The following is a 19,632-nucleotide window of genomic DNA, read 5'->3' as shown; positions in this document are numbered from 1 at the left end:
ACTAACCCTAAGACTCAGAATCGAGACTTAACACTAAATATGATTCCTGAGTGTCAGGTATTGAATTAAACCATTCCGGAGTCGTAGATCGAACTAAGCCACAACTCTGAGTCTTAGCTTTGGAAGCCTTTAAGAAATGAGAGTATGGATCCTTAAGAGGCTAGCAAAGTACGCGAGCTACAAGTACGATAAGACAAAAATGAAGGATTAAAAAGATCACATTGCTAAAACCTAAAAACAACGTGTAATAATAACTAAATTTAATATAGCTTATATCTTCTTAAAAATGGAAGGTATGTAGTGTATGTCAGTCACAGTCGTAAGCTAAATGCATTATAATCAATCCTCATCACATAAAACTTTTAATAGTTTAAAACCCTAGGTTCGATTAAAAGCTAACAGTAACCTTTTTAAAAGCTTGCGCTGTATCAAGGGGGAAGTTTGTCACTGAACTTTATACACGTATATTGCGTGTGATACAATGTACGAAATAGTAATAGTACTGACACAAATAGATGGACTCGGTACATATACGTATATACATATTATATTTTTTATATGTTAATTCTAATTTGAAATAATAGTCAAAATGTAACTTGTCCCATTCTAATAGGATCACAGATTACTTAGATTAAGTGATTTACATGTATAAAATTTTAGTAAAATATTATTTAATAAATAAAAAGTTAAAAAAATAAAACTATGACAAATTATTGTTAGTTGAATATAAAACAGCAGTGTTGGCATAGTATAGTACCCCTGTGGTTCAATGAACTTTTTGTCTGTGTGCGCTTTTAACACTGGCTCGTACGGTAAAGGCAAACTACATGAGGAAACCAGCATGCCTTAGACCCAATATTTTCGACAACGTGTGTCACGCAAAGAAGACAAATCATGCCTATTAAAAAAAACAATTAATCACGAAACACATCTGTTACCCAGATGTGATGAGTATGTGTGCAAAACGTGTTATATTTTCTTGTATATTTTAAGAATACATGATATTTTAGGACCTATAAAAAATATTGTAGTGCTACTGTTTTAACCACCATAGAATATAGGTGTCGCTAGTAGTTTTAACATTCTTGATAAAGTAATATACCTAGTCAAAGAACATCATTAAGTTTTGAAGTTAAAAACAGCAAGACTAGATTAGATCTTTATCTGAGTTTAACCTGTATTTAACAATACTCGTATATATAATATATAAGTTAATTTTAAATCTCAAAACCTAGAGAAAACTTACGATAAGTAAGCTGGTTTAATAATAATCTTTCACCTAAGGTAATAGAATATTGGAGCCGAGGTCACCTGAGCTCCACTTAGCTTCTTCAATTTCATTCACAAAACGTTATTAAATACTCGGGATAATACGAAGTGGAACTTGATTCTATCGTAATAAAATTTTAAAGCCGTACAAATCCTACAATTACTAGAAGATAGAAAGAAAATTGCACGATTCCCTAAAGAACTGAACATTCTGTTCAGTTCAGTGGCAAACTTATGTGTCGAAATATTTCAGGTCCAGGTTTCTCTTATACTAGTATACGCTTTAAAGAAATAAATTATCCGTAGCTCTATTGTTTACCACCAATGCCAAAAACTTGTTATCACCAAGGTCATTATGACAAACTATGTATATATACGCAATAGATTGAGAAGACTGTTTTGAGTTTGGAAATTCAATTCCGAGCAGAGGCGTAGGTCGAATATAACAAAGCTTGAAATTCACCTTCTCCCCGATCAAACCTAGCTTTTGGGCTAAATTTCCAAGTACGGCGTTTTCAGGATGAAGAGGATAGGCAAATAATATTTATTTATTTATTTATTCAGAAGATTCAAGGCACAATACAGAAATATATGTATATATATATATATATATATATATATCATTATGGGCCAATTACTGAGTTACATATAGATTTTTTTTTTACAACAAGAAGGTAAACATGCCAAATATTTTTAGTTTGTAATACAAAAAAGAAAAAAACAGAATCTCAATGCATTTCATTCATCATTGTTGAAATAATTTTGTGTTAAAGCTTTCCTTGCTGTCACCACACTCTCAGCGAACATATCAATGTCAATCTTTAAGTTATTAAATTTGTTCGCCGCTCTAACCATAAAGTTGCTCCCTCTATAATTTGTGTTTACTTTGGGTACATGTAATAGGTTCATGATTCTAAGTGTTTTATTATGTGTTCGAAAGTTTATTTTGCTTACTACTACTATACTTACTACTATCAATAAGTAAATGTTCACCCTCTGACCAATAACAATTCATAAAAACTTTAAGTATCTGTTTAACACCATCTCGTTTCGATAGCAAAAAAATGTACAAAGAGGTTACTAGCTAATTTCTTAAAGTGATTGACCCGGTTGTATGTAGGTAAAATTTATACTATATTAATTAAAAATTGTTAGATTTTCACAAGGCATAGTCTGCCTACGGGATGTTAGCTTGCACTTGCATAACTGCAACCGTAAATTCATTGTTACTTAGTATTCAAACCCTGTGAAACATTAGAAGTTTTTCATTTAAATATATTTACAATACCTTCAATTGTCTACTGTCTGCATGCTTTACAAATCGGATATTTCTGCTTGCATAAGGTGTTTGGGTAGAGTAATACTCGCGTAATAAAAATATAAACTTAAACAATCTTATCTCTACCTAAATGTCAAAGAGCTTTAATTTAATACCAATAAAAAATTTAATCTCAATTCGTACACTTGTTGCGAAACTGTTATCAAAAGTTTTGAAAATTTTCCAATTTACGCGGCTTTTGAGGCTTATTATTGGCGTCACGTAGTAAACGTGACTCGCATGAAAATTTGTGAACGTACAGCCTTTCTGCAACGCCTACGCTTATAGTACGACTAGCGATTTGTTCCAGCTTCGTTGCGATACTTCTTTCTTATAAGTGGGCTTCAAGGCGACTACTAGAAAAGTTGAATTATTTTTAAAATACAATAAAGTCAAGCCGAGCTGTTAAAAGTTACTCTAACTCCGCCCTCATAGGCCGGCAACGCACCCGCTAAAAATGGGTTTTTATGGGCTGCGGTGACTGCCCGTAGGCTTGTTTGCATTATATCGAAAAAAGGTAGTTCTGATTATATTAAACGAATCATTTTCAGTATAAGACTCAGTCTCATTCATAATCTATTTAACACACGCATATGGTAAAAACAAGCTTGGTATATTTATTGAATTTCTAGATTAATAATTTGACCGATTGATATATAGTATATTTAATGGTATTTTTTTTTAAACTAGACTCCACTTCACGTTTTTACTTAAAATTTACTTATTTTTTTTATTTAAAAAGCTACTTTTTAATTAAAATTCACGTTCCTTGCTATCTCTAATTTGATACAAGAATACTTTAGATAAATCAGTTTGAATAATTGCTAAAATGTGCCTGAAATACCATACATTAATTCACAAAATTGTATATTTTATCAACCAAATTTTACGTAGGTGGAATTTTAAATTTTGTAATAGCAATAAACTAGAGAAAATTCTATAGAATATTTTTAATAACAACAAGGTAAGGTTTGGCCAGACAATATTAAATACCTGTAATATTACTCGATTTTTGCAATAATCATGTGTACTTTTAGTCTTTGTAAGCTGTGCTCTTCGGTTTTACTAGAGTTAAAGCGACGAAGGTTTTTATTTATTTAAACCTTGTTGCTTAGTTTATCGCATTTTTATCATTTTATTTTTAAGTTAGAAGTTCTCCCAAGTCGAGAAACGGATGTCTCTTCTCTTCCGTATAGTCCTTACTTAGGTTAAATAATACTTGTTTGTTATAATAACTATTGAACTGGGTATGTTTTTTTTATCTAGTATTATGTAAAAGTTAATGGAATATATAAATTCGACATTCAGACAAATCATGGGATCATGTCTCATGATAAATTAAACTAATTACGATTTGTGACCAATGCTATCTGGGTTAATGTGGATAATGTAATTTATTAATTGCCACTATCATTAAATTTAACTAATTCCAGGTTATAATACTAATAGTTAATTTATTACCCTTATATGGATTACATTTTCATTAAATCCTTTGAAGTTGATATCAATTTGTTTAAATATTGTGGATAAAAACTTCTATTTTATAAGTGAAACTTCTTTATCGGGGTTGGAAAAAAATTTAGTGTAACATTTTTTCGCTACGCGTCACATTTTTCGGTTACGCGCCATGTTGCTTTTTGAAGTCAAACTTCTTTATCGGCGTAAATTTTGTAGCAAATCGTCACGTTTTTCGGTTACGCGCCATCTTTTTCTTGTCCCTACCACGGTTGATCCGAAGAGATTCGAAGCCATTAATAACAAAAATATTTAATAATGATAACAATGATAGTAATAATTATATTACAATTAATGAAATTCTGTAATAATCTTAGTAGTAATAAGGTAAAATGAAATAATTGTATTTGTATTCATGTCTATGATAATAAAAGCCTTTTGTTAAACTTTATTTAACCAATTTCGTTAAGTTGCATATAGTAGATCATTTTTCGAAAAATAAGGTCATAAAGAAGTTTCACCTTTTACGTGTGTACACCTAGTACACACGTAATCTTTTTTATTTTCATAATTCCTTTACACGATTATCTAAAAATATAATAGAATGAATTTAGAATACTGGGTTAATAAACTTCTAGGAATACAAGTTAACCTCGAGACGTTTTCTGGTGGCTCTTAGCGTAAATTAAGTTGGAACCTAGGAAGCCGACAGAAGGAACATGCCAAGTAAAGTGATTCTAACGTTCACTATATTTACTATTTTATGCCCTTAAATTTTTGGAAAGCAGCCAGTTCTAATTTTCTATAACACATAAGTACAAACCACGAAAATGCAGTGTTAAAATAACAAATAAGAAATCGAAATAAGAAGAATCTATTTGCCAGTGAAACTAATTTTTATAGCGATGAATAAAAGCATCGCTATAAAAATCGTCATAGAGTAGTCGTGTGCTACAAACCGGTCACAGGTTTGTCAAATGGATGTCAACATTTATTTATTAATTTACAACATAACAACCATAATTTTAACAAAAGGTATTGTTGAGTTTTTAAACAATTAAAACATATTTTAAATTTATCATTAGCAAAAGCTTTCTGTTTATTCGTTTATCTTCGGTAACTTCATTTTTCTATCATATTACGTAAAAAATTACGCTGTTTAAGGGAGCGGTGATAATTGTACGGAACCTACCGACCATCATTAGCCAATAGTATTTTTAATAAGGAGATACGACGCAACTGATTCAAGAATTAATGTTACCAAAGAGGAATAGAGCACCCTAATAGCAGTGTCCTAGAGACGAACTGAATTACTGAATTCCGTATGACAACCTTTTTTGTTTTACACAACGTTTGTAAGGAGCTGCAACCATTACACCATGTTCCACATGACATATCAAGTAATTAATAATAATAAAATAAATTAAAAACAATGATTATAAGAAAGAAAGAATACTTAAAAATCTGTGTAGTTTCTATAGTCACTAATAAATCATGAGAAATGGTTTTAAAATCTTGTCAAATTCCTTATTATTATTACTATTGTTTGAGCGAATGTTTCGCGTTACACAATATATAAGCTCTTTGGTGTGGTCAATGGCTGTTAATGACATGTTTTAATGGGTAATTATAATTTTATCAAATAAGTTCACATCGGCCATATTTATTATCACTATTTATTTATTTAACAATTATTGTTACGTTTATGGATACGACTCATTGCTTTTTTGTCCTCCAGACGAAGTAGTTATACTTTAATAAGTTACAAGCTTCTAGGATTTAATTATTAAAATAGCTACGACGACTGCAGAACGCTTTAAAAATACCTAAGTTCTTTTCATCCATCATCTTTATTCAATAGAAACGAAAATACAATTTCAATTCAAGCGAATTTTTATCCGTAAAATATTCGAAAACTGTTATCATATAAAATAAACAATGTAAAGCACAAAATTTTGCGCAAACAAAAAAGGGTCGCTAAACAAATTCGATGCTCTGTGCTCCAAATATTTTATAGTCTAGATTTCACGTCCATTGAAAAAATACTTGTGGCAGTGACGTTATAGAAATTTTTACATTCAGTTATTTGGTTTATTTATATATTCACGCATTTATATCGAAAGGGTCACGGATCTACCCTTACTATGGTTCTGATATACCTTTCTCTCTTCATCAACTTTCATGACATTCACCATACATGCTCGGCGGTTATGGATTCAGTTATTGTTAAAATAAATAATGACGCAAATTTATATTTTTGTTTATATTTATATAATTATGAATTATTATTTATATTTATATATATTTAAAAAAAACGTCAATAACACATTGAGTTTCAACTATGACGATTGGATCCATAAAGCCTACATATATATATATATTATGATGTGTTAGTTCTATGGATATAACGCCCTAAAGTCGGTAGTCGAAGTAGTAAAACATCTTAATGTTGTTTTTAAAAAATCATAGGCCTGAATTAAAGTAATTGTTAATAAAATTAAAAACTCGTCTTTCATATAATTAAAACAGCTGACGGCGCCAGACTTCCATTTTCATTACAAAACCGAGGAGATTACAATCGGTTTCGCGACACATTCAGCTGATTACATAGACTGATATTACCAAATTAGATTTTTTAAAATATACAAGCTTGCATTTCGTACCAAGCGATGTTCTTGTATTATTAAAAAAGCAATGAAGACTCAGTATAACGATTAACATTTTATTTTCTCTGCTTACTTCATGAATTACTTTTGATATTCATGAAGAGAGATATAAGTTATGTTAGTAAATAGTAAATAAACTAATAGAATAAACATATTTTATATCTTGGAGGCTGAAGAAATTATTATAAGTATTTTTAGGTACACAAATAAATAGAAGTCCGAGTTTCGAATTGAATAATATTAAACACTAATTTATTATTATATTAAACTATATATTTCACGACTATTATAGCAACATTTCATGCTCTAAGCACTAATATCAAATTGTTAACTTGATGTGACAGACTCGTTGACCATGACTGTAAATCACCAAAAGCGTTATTTGCTAACAATGTAATAATTTTGCGTTACTCAAGAAGTTTAATCTAAATAAATATTTTATTTAACAATATGATATCAGATGGTGTACTCGTTTTAGGATCCATCTAAATTATACCAAAACATGTAAAAAAAAAACAATGGATTGCACTCCGGGAGTGCCGGCAGAAGTGAAAACTTAAATATTAACGTTGTGCATTTAGAATATTTTGGAATGGTTAGGGAATAATTTTGCACGAATTGCTTTAATTATCAGCATAAAAGTACTATCATTTATGTGGTAGAATACAATATTTATTTATTGCGCTATCGTACACAAACATGACAATTTATATTACATTAAATACGCCGCGCCAGCTGTCTACTCTCCATCCGTCTTACGAATTTTCGATCAGGTCACGTGTCCTGACGCGAGTTTATAATTTTTTACCCATTCCAAAAAAAGTGTACAACGCCAACGCTAAAGAAGTTTTCACTTCAAAAAATCATCAGACGTTTGTAGAAATAATATAACGTCGATTTCACTGCACTATGTACCTTATAAAGTTTGGCACATTTTATAAGAACGATAGTTTCAGTCAAAGACATTTAATGCTTCCTTTAAAGTTTGATCAGAAATAACAATCGTTGCATTCATGTTTCTGTTTGAAATTTGATTCAACTTCTGTATTGATTAACGTGAACCGTCAGCCCGTCAGTTGTGGTCGCTTGTTAGAGCTGTTTGTTAGTACTTCTGAATAATCGATAGAACAGATGCAATTAATATTTGTTTTGCTAATTATATTCCTAGACAAAAATATGTCTTTGAATAACCTAGGTTATAAGTCACGTGATTTTCAACGATATTTTTGTTTATGGTTTAACATAATTTATATTACTACTAATATATAATATGACAATTTTCAAAATATCGAAATCAAATTTAGTTAAGTTAAATTTAATTTGAACTTTTTTAAGATAGACAATATATTGTTTTATTTTTGCATATAACAATATATATATAATTTATAGCCTGTAACAGTGACAGATTATGAAACGATGCTTTATTTAATTGGGTGTTGAGTAAAAAAAATATAAAATGTAATTTTTCTTTTGATATAGGGCCAAGAGAGTTAACAACAGCGAGAAATGGTGGTAAGCGTTGTGCTGAGAATTTTGAGGTCTTTTACTTAGGTGCTCGCAAGAAGTACCTGGTAAGTAACTATAACTAGGTAAGGCATGGTTTCGGTTCAAAGATACTTTAGTTCTCAAAGAATTACATTCACCTAATGAGAAATTTTAGAGTAGGTTAGTAATGTACATCGTGTTATGAAATAATTTAAAAATAAGCTATATAAAATAAAAAATATTAGATGCTAACAATATGTACAATATTTTTTACAAAAGTGCAGGTAGGTCACATCGATGTTACAACAGGCGTTCTGTGACTAATGAATAGTAATAATTTCTTAGACGCTCGTTCACAGATAAATGTTAGAAGTGACTTTTTTGATGTTTTGTAAATACATATTTATTCATCATATACGTTACGTGAGTATTTCATTATTTTTGTAAATAGGTTTTATTTCTTTTACTGGATGGCAATTTATTAAATATTTGTGCGCCTTGATACATTACTTCTATATTTTTTGGTTGGGATAGTTTTATTTGGTCATACAAATTCAAGCGAGATCTGTGAAACGTATGCGAAGTGGTTTTCAAGTGTGAATAATTAATAAATATAGTAGTGTATGAATTTCACAAAATAATGCTACTAAACATGTGTGCTTATGCGTAAGATGAACATGCGTTAAGTATGAGAGCCAATTAAAAATTACTAGCAACATTATGTTATTTTGTAATAAAAAATAATATGATAATGATAATTCACTAATAATTTTTGCCTCCCAAATACTTATTTTTAATAGTAATTGTTTTATTTTAGAACGTTGATTACAATGATATATATAACGTTTTATAAACATATTTAATTAATTGTATTATTGTTATTTATAAATGTAAGAAAAAGGAATAGACCAAATCATATCAACGCATTCATTATCATGATTCGTTGTTCTTTAATGTCAGACGCGTCACCTATCTTGTCTATGTCGTAGACAATTTGTCACTTGCCATAATTGAAGCTTTGATATCAGCATGTAGCTATTAGGGGAACATGTCCAATACATTTTCCGCGTCATTTATAAGAATTACGCTATAATTATTTTTAGAACTATTTCTTGGAATAATAGTTAATTCACAAATTTTATTTTATTTTTATTATTTACAAAAATTAAAAGAACTCTGTCAAATAAAAATGTTTAAAATTAAGACCTAATTATTAAACGTAGAATTTATCTCGATAAGTATAAGGTATAAAAATGTTCAGAAAATATGTACCAACACAGAGACCAATAAATCTTTATTATAAAGTCGACATGAAGTATTTAGTAAAGTATAATTACAATAATTTTTGCATGAAAAACCTTTACCTGTCTAACCTAAACTTTAAACATTAAAAAAAATGCCTATGGTACTCAGGGATAATAATAATAGTAGTATAGATGTGATACAATATAATATGTTCAGAAATTTTACCAATTTTTCTCTTAGCCTGATTTGCGATATTTGTATCATTAAAACAAAACACGGCACTACAAAACCTTGACCTCAGATTTCTCTATCTGTAATGATTTGTTTTTTTTCTAGACAAGTAGGTCAGCCTTCTGTGGCGACATATGCCGTCGACTTTTTAGGTCTAAGGCGATTTCCCGACCGAAAAATCAACTGGTTCACGCCGGATTTGAACCTACGATCTCAGGGATGAGAGTCAACGCTCAAGTCACCAGTTGCGTTCCAAAATATTAAGACAACTTTATTTTATATAAAATTTCCTTTTTGCAATACATTTTCCAAGTTCCCCACATTGTCAATGTCTATATACCAAACTCGGATTTAAGTATATTTGAATTTGTTTAGCTTCGACGTCTTCCGGAGAGAGTGGTATCAAATGTGACAGACTTGGCTCGTTCATTTTAACGAGTTTCCTTTAACATGAACAGCGAAAATATTTAGCTTTTTATGTTTACTTATTTGGTAAACTCATACTATAATAGGTTTAAAAATTTATTTAAATTATTTTAATATGTACAAAAAGACGCGTCTGAGAAATATTATGTAATTATTCTCGATAACATGTATTCTGTAAATATTAAAATAAAAATATTTAGGTCATGCTATAACATCATGTTTAAAAATAATTTAGTTTGATTAGAAGGGGTAGTTATTGTAGTAATTCTTATATATTCTGTTTCTTATATATAAAGTAGGTATTAGTAGGTAATACATATGCATGTAATCTAACTTCTCTTTTCTTTGCTCAACACCGATGTGTATTTACCGAAATATAAACCCCATACCCGTGTTACATTAACAAAAAACTAAAATGGCTTTAAATATTTTAAAACCTTAAAAAAGTTGACTTAAAACATACATTGTTTTAAAACTTATTAATAGATAAACGTAAATTTTTCACAAATGTCAAAGAGTTCTCCAATTGTGTAATTAATAATTAATGTAGTATCGGCCACTGTTATTATATTTGATAATTAGTTGAATTTCATTAATGTTGTCAAATTTCACATTCCAGCGTATATATTTTCAACATTTCAGCTAACAGCTGAAATAACTGATTTCTGTATAATGTTTCATTAATTCCCGTTTTCAATAATAATATGCTACCTAGTGATATAATTGTAATTAGTAAAATATAAAATGTTTTTTTATAAAAAGAATCTCAAAATATCTAGAATATAGATGCTTGTACGCGAGTAAACCATTAAAACGTTGGGTTTCAAAATAATTAAGTTCGACATCAACATTTAACATCGGTCTTAACACTTTATATCAAACTATTTCACTAAAAAAAGCTCAAGTTATGGCTTTGCATTAGTATCATTTATTTTCTGAAATAAAATTTATATGAAATTTTATAAGTTTTATAGAAGATCAAATAAGGTTTATAGCAGAGCTTTACAAGAACTGATGATTTTCGCATCTTAAGGGGCAAAAACGAAACAAAATAAATCGAATTTGTTACAAGAAATTCATTGAAAAGTTCAAACGTTCGACTTTTAAAATTGTTCAATAAATAAAGCTTCCGGTGACTGGAAAAGGAAAAAACATTCCAAACCGCCAAAAATCAATGACCCGCGACTAAGTAATGGAGGGAAAGAATTCGCTTGTCTATTTTCCTGAATGTGTTTCAAACAATGATTCAGTAAGTTTGCTTTGCAGAATCCCTGGTAACTAGATAATTTATTAACAAATACTATTAAACTGCTTGTTCTCTAAACAAATGCATTTTTCGTATTAAAATACTGATTTAAAAAATATTCATCAGATAATTACAGTATACAAGGATTATCAGTACCATTACACTTATAAAGTGTTTAATATATTGAGAAATCTAGTTTTACTTTATAGTTTAACTCAATTCTTTTAACTAATACTAAATCGTCAAGGACAGGACAGAACATTAAACCGACTTTAAAAAACCCCAAAGGAGGTTTACAGTTCTAGGCGTAATTTTTTTAATTTGTTCTCGCAAAGCTCCAACATCTGTAGCTTGAATTTCGTCATGATAGTAGAACGATGTCGGATTTGAAAAAAATCCGAAATCCACTTTTTATCATTTATCTGGATACTATATTAAAAAAAAATCCATATGTTTTAAAGTTCAAATTAATCAGTCGGTAAAGTGACAGATTTGATAGAAAGATGTGATTTTTCAAGAAAACTGTGTAATTTAATGTTATAATTTTTATTTTGTTTCAAAACAAACCCTTTTGTTTGCTTGTATGCCAATTTTCATAATAACTGAATATGAATTAAAATAGTTATGAGAAAAACTAACATGATTACATTATTTTGAAATGGCTGCCCTGTAAAGTTTACTATTTGTCAGATCCGTCACTATTCCACGACTTGATGATTAATAAGGTTTTTGTGCAATATTTAATAAATAGTATTTTTTTCAAAAAAATGATTTAGATTGAGCTTCCAAACTAACATAGTTCAATCTTTGCTCTTTGAAAAACCAATACTTAATCTAAATTGTATTTTGATTTATTTTTAAGGAATCCACCCAGTTATTGTTACGTTATTCATCTACAGACCTTAAGTAACCGTATAATATATTAGTTACGACGTAAGACTAACAAATTTTATCGCTACTAGCGAATCCCCTATAACGGATACAATTAAAAATATTACAAAACGACTAATAGTGAAGGCGACTTTGAAAGTCAATTAGTGCACACTTCACAATAACTCATTAAAGTAGCGGAGCGTATATTAAAGTACGTTTTTACTAAATGAAAATGTGCAGTATGAGTTTTCATTAGAACAAAACAGCAAAATAATATGCTGTTTTCAAGTGTTGTGTGAATAAATGAACTGCGTTCTGGTGTTGCACAATATCTTGTACATTTGTTGCGAGTATAATGTAAAAGTTTGTTCGTTTTTATATATTAAAATATAAAAAATAAGATCGCTTATCGATTTGATTTGCATTTTGACCTACTCTTAAATTCTGTACTGGAGCAGCTATCATTCCAATAATCGTGGCATACAATTTTAGCGTTGCTGTTGACAGCAAAGGTAAGGTGGACTCCTTTTAAAATAGTGTAGAATAATTTAATTCCCTTAGAAAAAAACAAAGGAGCAATCTATGTGTCTGTTAAAGCATAGCTCTTATGTCAGATCTAGATGTTCGAAGTATCAAATGATTCGGATTTGCAACGCATTAATCCAATAAAGGTTTTAATCAGCTGGATAGTTTTCAGGGTATTACGTAAAAATTTCATGAAAAATCTAATTGCCACGACGTGTTTAGTCGCTTATAAGTCGATGGTTTATTCACCTATATCAATAAAAGTGTATATAATATTGTCAAACTCTTTACATAATAAAATTCGGTTTGGTAACCATTCAGAACCATAAGGATCGTCTAACGAGTTATGACTCCATACTCCGTATTGGAATAAATAAAATTATCATTTTAGTAAAAGACTAAATAATACAAATGATTTTTATTTAATAATTTAATGCATCTTGTGGTAATTTCTATTGATTTTAAGGTATATTATAATTAAAAATAAAAATACTCCGTTACTATATATTTTATATATATATACATTATAACAATATAATATATTTCTTTGAAAGTATAAAGAACATAAAACTGTTATGTATCTATAACAAAAAATAACAATTAATATAAAGATAACTTTATAAATTGATACTCCACTTGCAAAAAGCCAATAAAGGAAAATAGAAAATCTTTCAGATTCCTACAATGTTGAGAGCATTATTACCATTCCTAATTGACACTTAGATATTTACAGTATTGCATAACCCTTCATATTGCAATCGATAAGAAATAATTGACAACCCTACTTATAGTTGAAAAGTATCATCCACTGGCTTTAAATCAGTTCTTAACCCATCAAGAATTAAATTTCATTTCAGGGTTATATTCTTTAAATATTGATAGTGTTGGTTAATAATCTGTGATTATATTTTAATGGACGACTGAGTACGAAACGTATTGGAGAATTTACTACAAAATTTAAACCAAACAATAGTGGACTAATGTTTATTCCAAGGAGTTATAGTCACAGGCAACAGCTACTTTAAAATAAATAAGCGTTGGTCTGGAAACCCCAACGGCTATGCATATTTGACACATACTTCTCGTGTAAGAAAACATTTTAAGAATTAAAGATACTTGTAATATTCAAGAGTAAGCGAGCGGCCATTTTTATATTAAACTTTAAAGAATCTTTTCATACGTCAATGGGTACATCTTTTTATTTAACTGCACAATATGTTTCACTAGCTTTTACCTTGTTAAGTGAAAGTTTATATCATAGTATTGTCTTTTATTGACATAACTTTTACACATTTAAAGAAAAAACTTTTTTACCGGATTGAAGTTATGTATTATTACACCGTGACCACGCACGCTGTAAAGCACGCGAAACGTCGGAAAAAATTAAAATTATGTAAAATAATTGTAAATTTATAATAATACATAACTACAATCCGGTAAAAAAGTGTTTTCTTTAAAAGTTTCTTTCATAACTGAAACTGAAAAGTTTAATTATTATGCAATTATAATGATAGTAAAAAGGGTAATTGTATCGAAAGGATGAGAAGAATGAACACGTTTATTTGTAGAATTATTAAAGAGGTTAATTACAGTATAGTTTTAGCTATTTTAATGTTTGCTTTTTAAATCGTATTTTCTGGTACGTATATTATTGGTTTGGTAACCTTTAATTGATTTTGTAATTTTATTAAGTATATTTAGTTAAAATAACGTTTAACTATGCCAGTAAGATGTTGTTTTTATCACCCGTCTTTTTCACCGCATGCGGGCAAGGCATTTTCTAGATACCCTTTAATTAAATGAAGGTAATTGAAAAACCACTCCCCTTCCGCTATCCTATTAATTACTAGCAGTATACGGACAGATAAGCTTAGATTATCGGTTGATCCTTGGAATAGGATTTTTTATTAAATTTTTGTTAATTATTTATTTATCCAAACCGGAAAAGCCGCTTTTTTATTACTTGGTAACCATTCCATGAGTTATGAGTCACTCGACTTATAAACCAAGAATCCAGTGAACTTTAAAGTTCTTAATTTTACTTTTGGAAGTTAAATGAAATCCCTTTTTATTAAGTTAATTGGTTAATTGTTAAAATAACTTTCTCATCCGTCTACGTTTTAAAACCAAAAACGTTATGGATCTTTTAAAATAGTAATATAAGAATTTTTGACAATTAATTCCTATTAAGATATTAAGGCGTAGATAAAGTATACTATCTCTATCAAATTCACATAAAAAAACAAGGATAGAGGGATGTTCTGCTGTTCCAACACGTAGGGATAAATCAGGACGCCTTATAACTAAGTTAATTAAACGAATGCTCGACCCGATTAAGTGGCATTGCTGAGCCGAGATTTCATTGTAAGCTAGGTTTTACCTTTAATATTGTCTATGGTAAATATTTAGTTGTATGGTGCTATTTAGTTTTGCAGTAAAAGCTACGCGGCGTGTTTATAAATTGTTAGTATGTTCTTCATGTTCTTCGTTGTCGTATTAGCTTTTTACAAAATTCAAATGATTACACAGAAAATAGAATCACTGACTTCCCAGCTAGGATTGATCATGTTAGAGTTGCCAGTTTTTTTTTTAATTCACTAATAATTTACATAATCTCTTCAGCGGCACGAGGCGGTATCTATACAGAAATATTTAAACCTAAATGATTGACATTACCGCAAGAATATTATTTTTTTATATTGTTACCAAGTTGCGATCATTTGATAAATTAAAAATTAATATTTAAAAAATTGTTGGCTATATATTTAAAATTACTAATTTTATTTATGGAAAATAGATGTCCATAGTAAAATCTTGATTTAATGTTACCATTTTTTGCATTAAGTTAGTAGTTCATATAAAAAATTATTTTGGTGCATTTTTAATTTATAAACTAGAACTTACGTATGTAATTTTCAATTTAAGTTAAAATTAATTTTACAGGTTCTATTATAGACTTTACTTTTAGTGAACAACAGCATAAATATTAAACTAATCCATTTCATTAATTTATTTAAGATGTCCGTCGGGTTGACCGCATTAAAGTATTCCAACAATTACCTAGCCAACTTTTTATTCAAACTAAAAGTTAAATCATTTTAACTGAATTAGATTAATATTTTTTATTATACTAGATTTATAACCAAAGTAATTTTGAAAATATTTACCTTATAATTCCAAATAACTAAACGCACATCACCGGTCCACTTAAATTCCTTTCCTAATCATTTCACACACACACCACAGATTATGCAAAAATATTTAATCTGTATCATGACACATCCCGCGTGAATTTAAATTTCGAACACGAGAACGACGGTGCGCGCTACGTCCTGTCAACAGAGGGAATCAAAACGCACTGGCGATTGCTCATTCAACGCGGGAGCGAGAGGGGTGTATCTTTAGGGTGGAATCTATAACATAATATTATCAACCCTTATGATACGGAAGCTATAGGCATAAGTTTTTTTTTGCTGAAGTGCCCTTCTGCAAGATTGTTAGTTTGGTTGTGGCTTTTAAGATAGCCTTTATAGTCAAGTTCATCATAGCGATAAAGTTCATTGCATTTTTCTTACTTCATCGTTGATCTATTCACTTCTTTGGGGTTAGATGAATGTTATTATATAGGTTTCACCGCCGGTGTACGGTTTAAATTTATATTACATTTGGGATTAGTAATATGTATTTCATCTTCTGTATTATAATTGATTTCGCACAAGTCTAGTTAATACCTGGGGTTCGAGGTTTTAAATTTGATTGATAGGGACACAATTTACATTTACATTTTGCTGTACAGCAAGTGCTTGCTTAAAAAGTATCTTATCCAAATGAGTTTAACAGACTTTCCGGCGCTGACTACAAGATGCAAGGCCTGGGTGCATACAGATGCATCCTAGCCAAGGCTGAAGTGTTCAAGGTTCGGTTGCAGGGATTTTGTCCGTTCCAGGGTCCGCAGAAAGCTGCTTAATATGGATTATTACTATGTCATTCTGTAATTGGGTCTGCACCTATAGGTGCAAAAAATGTTAAGATATATTTATAAATTAAGGTGCATATGTGTTGCCTGAGCTTGAAAACATCTTATAACTTGAATGACGAATAGTGTCAAAAACTTCTACGGTACATCAACCCAGAAATATTCAAAAGACCTCGATATTATTATTATTTAAACTGGCAACATTTCAAATAGGTCCACACACGTCCAAGTTTCAACTATAAAATAAAAAGTCAAACCATTCACAGTTAGAATAAAGAAAGACGACGTCAAAGAGAATTTTTCAAGGCTTTACACTATTTTAAGACATTTATTGTACTAGACTACGTTACATTTGAAGAATAAATTTATTCAACAACTTGGACAATATTTATTTTGGTTTTGTCTATATAATTTGCTAAGTAAGTTTTTTATCGAAAACGTGTTTGTGTTTTGTTCTCACTCATAATGTAAATGCGTACTAATATGTTGCCCTCTGATGCTAAGCGTTTGTTACTTTATCATTAAAACATTTGTGAAGTAGAGCAAAGTGTTCCCTTTCCTTTTTCTCTACCTTGATTCATCTTAATACTACGTTATTGCATGTTGGTCCCACAGTAATGTAATTACATCCATCCATTTCAGTATGAATTTTGTTTTTCATATTTATTATTACAATTAATTGCTTTATATGTGATGAGTACTTTCATGGTTGTGGCTCATTACGAATATTTTGTAAAAGAACTTGCGATTAATAAGAGTAGCGTTGTTGTTTTTTGCAGGTTCATCTCGACGTCTTTGATTTGGGATCTTGCTTTTCATAAATATGACCTTCATAAGTGTTCATATTTACCAATATGATTAATATTTTAATTTAAATTGATTTTCTTACAGTGGATTAAATGTGGATGAAATTGCGATTTGTATACGATAGAGCTACAATTTTACTGATTTAAATATTTAGTGTTGATTCTATTCTACTATTGAAGTGGTAATTAACTGTTAATATAAGTATAGTATAGCATAAATAAATATAAGTATAGTAAAACTTCTACCAGCAAAATTTATATTATAATAATCTTTTTCTTCAAAATCTACATTTTATATACAGAATACATTCTCATGAATAAAATAATTTTGTTACACTAATAAGTTGTCATATCATACACACAAAACATTGCCGCTACAGCCCTTGGCCTCAGATTAAGCCTCCTTCAAGAAAAGAGCGTATCAAATTTTAAAAGGCCGGCAACGCACTCGCGAGCTCTCTGGCATTGAGATTTGAGAGTGTCCATTGATCTTAAAATTTATTAATAGAATCGGCACACGTTTGAATCTAAAGCTTTTATGTGAAGAACCAAGAACTATATGCATTCGTGATTTTGGATTTTGAGGCGATACATTTTACACGATATCATATTATGAGCGATGCAAAACAAATACCATATAGAATTTTTTGCGTGATTTTGCGAAATGGATTGTATTTACAATTACTAGGTATTATCCAAGTCTGCGTTACATGAGATAAATAAATGTCCAGAAGGTCACGTAAACAACACTCGTAAACTTGTGTGTGGGCACAAAGTTTTTGCCGTATAAATCCTTATATAAGCGCCGATAAAAGTAAATATTTAAGGTTCTGGCTGGGCGTTTAAGTTATGTGCTTAGGAGCTGTTTTGAAAGAATAGCGCAAAACACAAAATAAAATTCCTTTCTTAGTTCTTTAACGAAAGATTGCCGCAAGCTTTTAAACACATTGCGGTAAAACAAGAGACACTTAAAGCCTTATGTAGAATAGTTAATACATATGTAGTATGTAGTACTCATATAATTTAATTACATAAGATGTTTGTTTCTTTATTAATTCTGGTGATAATAATTATTGTTTTTTTTTTTAGAATATTGGGTATGGGTTGAAACGCTACTTTACATGTAAAAGTATCAAAGCTACTTACCCTTACTATGTTACAATTGTATGCGATTTTGTACTGCTCATAATTGGCAACAAAAAAGGAATGATGTCACACAACACAATGATCTATGAAAGATAAACGCCTAACTTTTACTGGAGTTAATATTAATATTGTCATAGCTTTAAACCCTAAGGGGTTTGAGCTTAGTTTTATAATATTATTTAATAAATATTTAGAGAGTATCGGTTTTACAAAGTTTGGACAAGTCGTGAATTTAAAAGAAAGGAAATTTTTTATAAATACATTACAACTTTTACCTTTTAGGCTTTAATAGCGAGTTTGTTAGACCCTCGAAGTTTTCTAAACTTTAGAATCCGGTATCTCGTTTTGTTTTAATTTTCGATGAGGATTTTATTGCAAATTACACAAAACAAAATGGTGCTTTTTTTTCGATAAACCAAAATTTTTTTTTAAATAAAAATTGTTATTTGCGACTCCAAGATTCCAAAAAACTTACACTAGATCTTCAGTCGCTTTTCATTTCTGCAGGTCGTGTTAGTGTCGCTGAACAATTTCCTCTACTCTCCACCTATCTTCGGCAAGCCTCGTCGCCTGGGTCGTACTATCAGGTCAGACCTGATAGGGCCCTAACTAGGTCCAGCGAGTAGGGAATTGGCTCCGAAGGTGCCCTTCACCTTGTACAAGTTTTAATAACAGATATAACGTGTAATGTTTTTAATTAAATCTTACTATCGTAAGTTTCTTACAATTATTATGTCCATTGCATGTATGGCAAGAAGCGCTACATACTTCAAATACTATTGACATACACTTTCGTCACTCCCACAATCTCTCACGTTCACTATGATTATACTGTACGATGACAATAATACGATTATCTACCATCTTAATCCCGTAATCCCATTCGCACTAGTGCCTCCGGCTCCCCCAAGACATATTTGTGTGGAGATTACAAGTTATTTATTGCTGCCTTAGGCAAGAGCTTG

The 19,632-nt window shown here is 29.9% G+C and overlaps 1 protein-coding gene across 1 annotated transcript in view; it reads right to left on the bottom strand.

The window, feature by feature from the left end:
* Nucleotides 1-16,087, bottom strand: part of LOC125053315 — a 48,315-nt gene extending 32,228 nt beyond the window's left edge. Inside the window, exon 1 of the mRNA XM_047654635.1 lies at nucleotides 15,907-16,087. The gene's annotated coding sequence lies outside the window, so the exon portion shown is untranslated. The remainder of the gene's footprint in view (nucleotides 1-15,906) is intronic.
* Between the last annotated feature and the right edge of the window lie 3,545 nt (nucleotides 16,088-19,632).

Source organism: Pieris napi, chromosome 10, assembly GCF_905475465.1.
Source record: "Pieris napi chromosome 10, ilPieNapi1.2, whole genome shotgun sequence".
Classification (NCBI taxonomy): Eukaryota; Metazoa; Arthropoda; class Insecta; order Lepidoptera; family Pieridae; genus Pieris; species Pieris napi.
Note: the sequence above shows the minus strand (reverse complement) of the source record. Positions and strands in the feature narration are given on the sequence as shown.